Source organism: Prosopis cineraria, unplaced genomic scaffold (assembly GCF_029017545.1).
Source record: "Prosopis cineraria cultivar Desert tree isolate PC_DT_omini unplaced genomic scaffold, ASM2901754v1 PC57, whole genome shotgun sequence".
NCBI classification, from domain to species: domain Eukaryota; kingdom Viridiplantae; phylum Streptophyta; class Magnoliopsida; order Fabales; family Fabaceae; genus Prosopis; species Prosopis cineraria.
This window is the reverse complement of record NW_026555387.1, coordinates 1-10,452: the sequence shown is the minus strand read 5'-3', so window position 1 is coordinate 10,452 and position 10,452 is coordinate 1. Positions and strand designations below refer to the sequence as shown.

At 29.6% G+C, this 10,452-nt stretch overlaps 1 pseudogene; it reads left to right on the top strand.

Moving 5' to 3' along the window:
* The first annotated feature begins 5,347 nt into the window (after window positions 1–5,347).
* Window positions 5,348–9,747, top strand: LOC129295145 (inactive beta-amylase 9-like; annotated as a pseudogene).
* The last annotated feature ends 705 nt before the right edge of the window (window positions 9,748–10,452 follow it).

Sequence of the window (10,452 nt, the reverse complement as noted above, 5' to 3'; positions counted from 1 at the left end):
GTAAATATAAAAAAAAACAGTTTGAAAGTAGGTAACTATTTTATTAAGGGTGAGATTCAATTAAAAATATTTTATATTTTTTAACGGAGAGTATTAATTTAGTATTTTGGGACAAACTGTGATTTTCCTTTTTTTTTTTATTAATGAAGAGAAACCAAGGAAGCCAAAAGGAAACGAGGAACACGATTCTAGCCACATGTCAAACAAGGATCAGACCTTACTCAATCAGAACATATGCCATTTTTTTAATTTTTTTTGTAAATATTATATTTTATGATATTATATTTTCTTAAAAGTTACCATGCACTGTATTATTTCCATAATTTTTCACATTTTTCATTATTATACTTTTTTTAATCTCTTTCAAAATTTAAAATTTATTTTTAACCATTATGTGAAAATAATTGACACTTGTTGATCATATGTAATTAAAAAAATTACTTTTAATTCTAATACTAATTTTATAAAAAATATATTTTAAATGATAATAATTCTATTTTTTGAATAAATTTTTTTATATATTTTTCAAAAAAATTGTAAAATTATTTTGGGTTAATCGAACCAAAACTAACTCAAATTACACATTGAGTTAAGCAACATACAAGGGTCATGCTCAAGTCAACCTTAACCATGTGTAGCTAAAAGACATGCTAATAAAAGCAGACATATGAAAGGCCTATGCTTCGTATTGGGATCTTATACAGTGTTCTTACAAGATCGCAAAGGTCCCATATTTGGGTTGATGCTGTAAACAGAGCCATGAGTGAAATTGTCAAGACTACTAGGGAAGTATTTAAAGGATTGTGTTTCTATGATTAGATTCTAGCTGTTTTTTTTTTTTGGACCCATTTTTTATTTGATGAATTATTTAGATGTGACTCTTTATAAGTCATGGATGGTTATTAAACAATTTATTAAAAGAACATGTTTTTTTTGTTTATTCAATTGTCGGCAATTATTAATTTATAGTAATTGTTATTTTGTTATTACATTAATTGTTTAAATGCTTTAATTGAGTGTCAGTGTTTTTCCCCCCCGAATGAGTTATGTGGAATGAGAATTCTGGTTGATTGAGTGGCAGGCTAGCTAGAGTCAAAATAAGAAAATTACAAACCTAAATCACGTTTAGTTTGAACTTGCCCATATTTATAAATTTAACCCATATTTATATTCCTTCCTAGTAAAAAAAAAGAAAAAGAAAAAGAAATACACACACTTTTGATCAAATATCTATGCTTGTTCGAACAAGTGGCTAATCTAAATTGTTCTGCTACAAACCAATGAAGACGGATCTTGTCCATAATGAGAAATTTTAAAAAAAAAAATAAGGGTGAAAATATCTTTTTCCTCTAAATTTTTTACCCTAATTTTATTTTTTTCTCCATTTTTTTCCTATTCCAAACAAACAAAGCTAATGTCTTCGGCTAAGTTGAATATCATTTTTTTTTTCTCAACACCTAATGATTCGCATTGTGTAAATTATGAAATCAATGACTACAAAATTTCAAGAAGCTAGTTATCAATTCAATTCTTTTTAAAGAAAGTCGTAATTTGAAATGATGAGAAAAACATTAAAATAATTAAAATAATATTCCCCTTTGACAAAAAGAACTTTTTATTATAATTCAAGTTAGACCATTCCGTACGTAACCTTCTTTTCTAAGTTTGATCTTTTATTACTTCTATTTTAATTAAACAGTTGACTTTTTTTGTTTTGTCTTTCTCCATTTTTAAAGATTAATTAATTTTAGCTATCAAAAAAGATTAATTAATTTTATTGATTCTTTTATTCTTCTTTCTCTTTAATAGTTGGCAAAGATTCAATGATTTCTGTTAATTTTTAATCAATTAATAAATTATAAACTATATAATGGGCTATATGAAATCATACGAAAGTCCTTAAATTCTATATGAAAAACCACATATCTAGGTGTACTCAATATTAACATTAATTTGGCAAAAAATTATAATGTTTATATAAAATATACAAATAAACATGAAAACACTATTTATATTAAAGTTACTACTATATAATTTATTTGATTTCTCATATTTTATGCAATAAAAATATTTGGTTCCAGGACAATGAAGCAAAGTAAGACATCAATAAGAAATTGTCAATCAATCAATTATTAATTATAAGTTGTAATAATGTATAAACTGACAAACACTCTTTATCTTTGATTTTGAAGTTTTATAGGAAAATAAGTTAAGGGTTCCGTGTAAGGCATAAAATTTTTGCGTGATGTGCGACTATATCTTATGAAGAGTATCATGTGTTTAAACACGTAATACTCTGTTTTTAAACTTAAAAAAATAACAAATTCTGATTAAGTAAAATGATTATATCTAAAATTAAAAAGTTAAATTAAATTACTCATGTAATTAGTGAAATAAAGTTATCTCATGAAAATAAATATTATCCTTTTGAAGTGTAATTCGAGAAAAATGTGATGAGATAAATTCTTTTTGAAATTTATAATTTTGCTTATAAAACATAATGAGACATATGACAATTTTTCTTATAATAAAGAATAAAGGAAGTGTATTTTTCCAATTTTATATTAGATTGTGTCAAGGTATTGAAATTTAGACTGGTGATTAAACTAATTAAGATAATGATTTAAGGATTTTATGGTTTAAATTGTGATTGAATCAAAATCAATTCAATTACAATTATTTTTTTAACTTAAAATGATGTCATTTTAGGCTTAACAAAGTGAGAACACAAAGACTAATTAATGACTATCCGTTAACTCATTAAATCTCTCTGAGAATTTAAAAATATGTAACTTTGCTTCTATTAATGAGAGAAATAAACACAACATTTAAATAGCTACATAAAAATATTAAATTAAAATTAAGATTTTAGAAATTTTTTAATGGTAAAATTGAAAATAATAATAATAATCCTCTATATGACTTATATTAAGCACACACAAATTTTGTCTAGAAGGTATTCTATAATAAGGATTAGGCAATTAAGGCTGCTATCTTAGGTCTTGAAGATGTTTACTTATACTTTGTATAACCCCAATTATTATTTTTATTGTTAAGCACTAATATAATGTTAATTAGATCTTCATATAATGTTAATTAGATCTTCCTATTACCAATTTACCATCCCGTATTTCACTCCGTTGATCGTTCCCATTTCCCAACACTGTTTTAATTGGGCGGATCAAGAGGATTGGTTCACTAGTCATACTAGAGAGGTAGCGAACTTGAATTGATTTCAAATTTCAATACCATCGATTAATCGAGTCAGGGTTTGTTCGCTTTTCAGTTCAGTTACTTAAAAAACTTTTGAAATAAATTTTGGTTTCAAATATTATTTAATTTTCAATTTTTTTAAGAATTTCGACAGTTGAATGTGTTTTTGGCCAGTTTAAAATGGTAAAATTTTTAAAAAGTGAAATGTTATTTGATTATATTATCTTAAGTTTAGTCTTTTATTTTTTTATTTAAAAAATAGTTAACTTATTAAAAATATAATTATTATTTAAATAATAATAATAATTAGATACCAAGTTTTTAACATTATAAATTGAATAATTAATCATGTTAATTTTAATATTAATGTGTAATAAAAATAATTTTTATTACATTTTCTAAAATTACAAACTAAAAAAGTATAAATAATTAGAAATTAAGTTTTTAGCATTATAGATAAAATTTTATATTATTTAAAATCTTTATCATATTTTTTAAATATTTTAAATATATTATATTTGTATAATAAAGATTATAAATTATTAGAAATCAATACCTTGTTTGATAATTATATATTTAAAACACATTTTACTATCATAATTTAAACAACTTTTAATTTATCAAATTAATTTTTTTTAAAAAAGGTCCAAATACATATTCATTATAACAACTGACTTTACTAAACTAACTTTTGCATAATGAATTTTTAGCAAATGGACTTTTATAAACTGAAAATCAAAACACACTAAATATAGTACTTCCTCCAATCCAATTAAGAGTGGGAATAGGCTAAGCTATTATCAAGAACCTACACCTTAGTCTACTATAGACCCAGCCTAGCTTATTTTCTAAATAAGCTCAAACTAAGTTTAAACCTTTAATTAAGCCTATTTAACTGGCGTAACTTTTAAGGACTTGGCCTACGAGCCAAATAAACTAGCTATTTATACACACATATTATGTAATATGTTACATATACATCAGTTTCACCATTTAATTTTTAATCAATTTATTTTTTTATTTCTAATTATTTTTCAGTTAGATTAGACTTATTTTATTATTGTATTATATTGTAGTTCGTAAGTCCCCTTAATTATTATATATTGTAGTTCATAAATTAGGCTATATTTATATTAATAGTCCTAATGTAAATTTGAATCATTTAAAATTAAAATGCGAGCTTATTTAAAAATACTTACTTTTAAGTAAAGTTTTAAATAAGCTTTTAAATCAAGTCAGGCTTTATACAAGCTTTAGACTTGAGCCATGAGAAAAACCTTATACAAGTTTTAAATCAAGCTCAAACATTTGACTTATCATGCAAGTTCACACCTATTTGGTTAAAATTTGGCTCAACTTAACCTATTTTCAACCATAGTCCCAATCTATTAAACAAGTTTGGGAAGATTTAGCATTTCAAAATATAAGATATTTTGACAAAAATAAGTTTTCATCAACCATATTTTTTAATATTACTTTTTTCATATACAATGACAGTCTCTTTAATACTTCTTTAAGTTGACAATATAAACATTTTCTTTCAAGTAATCTTAGTTCAAAATATAAGTATTATAGTACATGTAATTTTTTTTTATTTTACCACTTATATTTATTAACCTAGATCTTTATATAATTTATCTCCAACTCATCATAAAGTGCATTGATAATTGAGATAAAAGATAAAAAAAAATAATATATATTTTTATGAGAATGAAAACTTTGCTGGCACATGAATTTTCCTAAAACCTACTTATATTTTGCACTGAAAAGAGTATTTTTTATAAATAGAGTATTATATGAAAAGGATTTTTAAAAGTTTATATTTTTATTTTAAAAATAAAATTATAAATATATTTAATAATTTTTATTAATATGTATAATTTTATTTAAAATATTTTATAAATTAAGATGGCGGAGCATATTTGTGGATTGTGGATCATTAGCTGGAACAGGAATAATACTGTTAGGGGTTAATCATTCAATAAATTATTAAATTGTTTAATTTAATGACATGGTTCAACACTGTTCTCCTGGGAGAACAACACGTGGCCCAAGAAGCTTTCTTTATTTTCTTTCGCATGCCCCACACGCGAAGAAAAAGCGCGTCTCTTTTTTCTGCAAATACGAGCTTTTGAGCGCTCATTCACACACAACAACGTTATTCATAAACTCCATTTCGTTTCAATTTCAAACTCAATTTTGATCTCTAACACTCTGAGCCCATCTGAATACCGAAAAGTCTGATTTTTTTGTTTTCTTAGTTCTTGAGGTGAATCAAGTGTTTCGGCCATGGAGGTCTCGGCGACAATTGGGAGCTTTCAAGCAGCCAAGCTTGGAAGGTTTGATTTGGCTAATGGAGACGTTGGCTTCTGTAAACTTAGAGATAATCGCAGGTTTTCGACTTGTTTTAGTGCGAATACGAGGTTGAAGAAGGCTGGGATGCGCCTCGCTTTGAAAGCTCTTCAATCTGGAGTCGTTCGAGAGGAGAGGCAATCTGCATCTGGAAAGAGATCGACATCGGTGAGTTTAATATTTTATTATGTGTTTTGTGGTGTTTGGTTCATCTTTGACTTGGAAAAAAAAAACAGAAAAGAAACTTGCAACTCTTGTTTATTTGGTTGACTTGACTTGAAATGAACTACTTATCTCATAACGTTGGAATTTTTTTATCTCCTTACGAAGTAGAATAGTCATCTTGGAGCTATCTAAGTTCTAGATCAGGCACCTATCGGAGTCAGAACTTCTTAAGCCAAATACATTTATTGGACTGGTCAACTTTTGAGTAATAATGATTCAATTCTTTGAAGATCATCTTCTTGATGGTTTAAAAATAATTGTCTTAATTACTTTTTTTCATAGATGATATGTCTTTACCCTGATTGAGAAATACAGAATGTTTCAGTTCAGCTACGGAGTTTCTAGGAATAGTCTTCCCATATGGAATCCCAGTGCTATGGCATGCCTATCGAAGTTGAGTTAGCAAAATGAATTGGACAGAACAAAAATTTTCTGTAATCATATGTTAGATCAGGTAGGGGATTAATGTTTGATCAAAAAAATAAAAAAAATGATTAATAGGAGAACATAATTGTCGTTTGATGTCCTGGCTTGCTTAAAAGGATTAACTCTTGAGAGCTTCCTTGCTACGATTTGCTCTCAACTTATCTCTTTGTCTGCATTTACCTATGTGATGGGAACCATGCCGGAACCTATTTTGTTTATAAAATATGCCTTCTATATCCTTGTCCACTGTTAAACATGAACGCTAGAATGATAGCATAGGGCAGCAATAGTCAAATACAATAAGCAAAAGGAAATATAAACAGCAACAAAAGACGCCCTTTGGTTTTTGAGAGACCAGAGTCCCATATACCACTCACTTATTCCTTAGCTTTCACTGATCCCATCACTCACAATGCTCTCTCTCTCTCTCTGCACCCCTCCAAAAAAAAAAAAAAAAAAACACATGCGTGCTCGCACATCACACCTCAGCCTATAAGTTAGCTATATGGATATGGTCCAGCTACCTGGGGAATTGGGTTTTAAAATTTTATAGCATCATTTTTGGATCAAAACTTGCCTTTATTTGGGTCACTTGCTGGTACTCTGCTTCTGGCATATTGATCATGTGCATTGCTGAATTCAACCCCAGTATAGTTGATGGTCAAAGTGGTGGCAAGGTTAAGGAGAGAGGAATGACCTTTTTGGGGCTGGGAGAAGGATGGGGATTGCATTTAGTGGTACATTTTCCTTTTTTTCCTGATTGACATTAAATAAGATTGAGAGTTACTGTTTTTGACCTTTTTTTCTCAAAAGAAAAGAGAGTTATATCTTAAATTTGTAATTATTCAGAGGATAAACAAAGGGAAAGTGTCAGGAATTCAAATATGGCTAACTTGCATGAAACTGTATTGTGCAGGGAAATGGCGTCAGATTGTTTGTGGGGCTGCCACTAGATGCAGTTTCTTCAGACTGCAAAACGATAAACAATGCTAAAGCAATTGCAGCTGGCATGAAAGCATTGAAGCTACTAGAGGTTGAGGGTGTTGAGCTTCCTGTTTGGTGGGGAATTGTTGAGAAAGATGCCATGGGAAAATATGATTGGTCTGGCTATCTTGCTGTGGCTGATATGGTTGACAAAATGGGTCTCAAGCTCCATGTATCTCTTTGCTTTCACGGCTCTAAAAGGCCATATATTCCACTACCCAAGTGGGTGTCCCAGATTGGTAAATCCAAGCCCAGTATTTTCTTCACAGATCGGTCTGGAGAATACTATAAAGAATGCCTCTCATTAGGGGTTGATGATCTTCCTGTTCTTAATGGGAAAACCCCAGTCCAAGCCTACCAAAGTTTCTGCGAGAGCTTTAAGTCTGCATTCTCTCATTTCATGGGCTCTGCAATAACGGTATGGATTTGGTATTCTGGAACCTATTATTTGCTCTGATATCAGTGTTCATATTAATTATAGGTAAATAATTGCAATATATTTTTTCTATAAGTTTGGCTCACAATCAGTTTGTTTTCCTGTGGATTAAAGTGTCATTTAATAGCCCCGTTATTTCTGCCATTTTGCTTGATCATTACATCTTATTTTACCACTTAATCACATGTCTTGGAATGACGAACAATTTTGTTGTTAAAGTCTGATTCACTTATATCTTCCACCTTTTTTTATTTTAGAATAATATCTTGAGGTCATTGCTAGAATCATGCAGATGATGTTATTCCAAATGTCAGTTTATCTCCAGAACCAGCCTCAGAAGACCATGAAATTGTTCAAGATATATGTGAAACATGTTTTCAATGATGAAACTATTTATCATTTTACCATATTAGAGCCCTTTTTTTCCTCGCCAATAATCAGAGGATTAGTTAGTATGTTATAAACCACAATAGTTAACTATAATTAGAGCCGGAAATAAGGGCTGAGCTTGGAGGCTCTGTTTAAATAGGGTTCAAGCTTTGAAAATTGAATTTATTTAAAGTAATCAGGCTTTAGGGCCTGGCCTTGATAAACCCTGTAAAAAAGGACTGGGGTTCAAGGGGCCTTTTAAGTCCTATTATATGATTATTAATTTTTTTTTTCTTCAGTAAAACATGCTTTTGAAGCCAAGAAGGACCTGCTCACCTAAAGCCCTGATCCTACACATGTTATATTATTATTAATTTTAATTTATTCTAAAATTAATTTAATAAATATTAGTGTACAGTATAAAATATCTAATATTTTTTATTTTTCTATAATTATTATGTTTATGTATTTTAAAAAAATGAACTGTTTTTTTAACCAAGATTTGAATTTTTTTACTAAACTTCTAGATGTTTGTTGTTTAATTTTTAAAGATTATGAGGATTTTTTTTTAATTTTAAAATATTTTAATTAATTTATACTGCTTAATTTTATTTTAATTTTTTTAATTTTTTCAGAATAGGGCTTATGGGCTTGGAAAAGGAGTGAAAAATAAAAAAAACTGGCCCATAAAAGCCTTGCCTATAAGGGTTGAGCCCGCCTGTTTTTCCAACTTTAACTATAATTCCCCTAAATTTATGTAATTGACAAAGTTTTCTTGCTATACTGCAGGGAATTTCAATGGGATTAGGACCAGATGGTGAGCTGCGATATCCATCTCACCACCAGCTACCCACCAACAGTGGAACTCATGGGGCTGGAGAATTTCAGTGCTATGACAAAAACATGCTTAGCATTCTCAAGCAACATGCTGAAGCATCTGGAAATCCTCTATGGGGTCTTGGTGGTCCCCATGATGCCCCTGCCTACAACCAGTCACCAAACTCCAACTGCTTCTTCAGAGATGGAGGATCATGGGAATCTCCATATGGGAATTTCTTCCTCACATGGTATGCTAATCAGCTTTTAACCCATGGAGATCGCCTCCTTTCTGTAGCGGCTTCAACTTTCAGCGACACTGAAGTGTCTACATATGGTAAAGTCCCGCTAATGCACTCTTGGTACAGAATGCAATCCATCCTTCTGAGCTGACCGCTGGATTTTATAACACTGTTAAAAGAGACGGTTACGAAGAAAGTTGCAAAGATTTTTGCAAAAAATCATGTAAAATGATATTACCTGGAATGGATCTTACAGATGCAGTTCCGCCGCAAAGAATTCTGTCAAGTCCTGAGTTGCTACTTTCACAGATAATGGCAGCTTGTAGGAATAATGGGTTGAGGTTTCAGGAGAAAACTCTTCAGATTCTGGTGCTTTTTGGAGGATTTGAACAGATTAAGAAGAATATTGTAGCAGGAGATAATGTGCTGGACCTGTTCATGTATCAGAGAATGGGAGCTTGTTTATTTTCGCCAGAGCATTTTCCTTCATTCACAAAGTTTGTTCGGAGCCTTAAGCAGCATGAAATGCATTCAGATGATGTAGCTGCTGAATCTTTTGCGAAGAACTCAGCAAATAGCATGCAGATATAATTCTTGTTTTATGATGATAATTTTGTATGTAACTTTGTAATGAAAATATAGATGCATCGGATATAAACACTTGAATACCAGCTGGGTATGCTTCATCATCCTCAAACGTGTATGGTTCAATATTGAAATACTAGGAAGAGAAGAGCTAGAGTATAATGATAAAGTATAACATGGAAGTTCAAATTTAATAGACTTCTTTCGGCATGAAATTCTATTATCTCAAAAGAGAGAGAGAGGAAATATATGTTCTTGAAGTGTCTGCGGAATTTTCAATTTTATTTTATTTTATTTTTGTTTTTATTGATTTTCAGTGGGTTTAGGCATTGCAGGGGTAAAAATCCTTTGTGTTGGATTTAATAACTGATTGAGTTTTATACGCTACTTATTCCAGTACAAAATATAAGAGTTAGTTGAGAATTTGTTTTTGTCATGAATTTAAGATCAATCTTCTTTTGTCTCCTAACACTTTTATATTTTCTCAAACTATTGATTCAATTAATAGGGACTGTTTTAATGTAAATGATTCAAATGAGAGATAACTTAAAAAAATTGACGCTCTTTTTTTTACAAATAATTAATTTAACTAATTTCTTAATATATATGAGTTAATTATCTAACTCTTGCATTTAATTAGAATCTAAGTGAGTATTATTTTGAGGTAGAAGAGGGGTTGCTTGTGGTGATGGAGTGAAATAATGGTGATTTAGGTTCATGTGATTTGCGATTTTACTGAAGATGTGGTTGAGTATGAGAAATGATGGATTGTGCTCACAATTCTTACTCCCTTCCTTAAAAAAT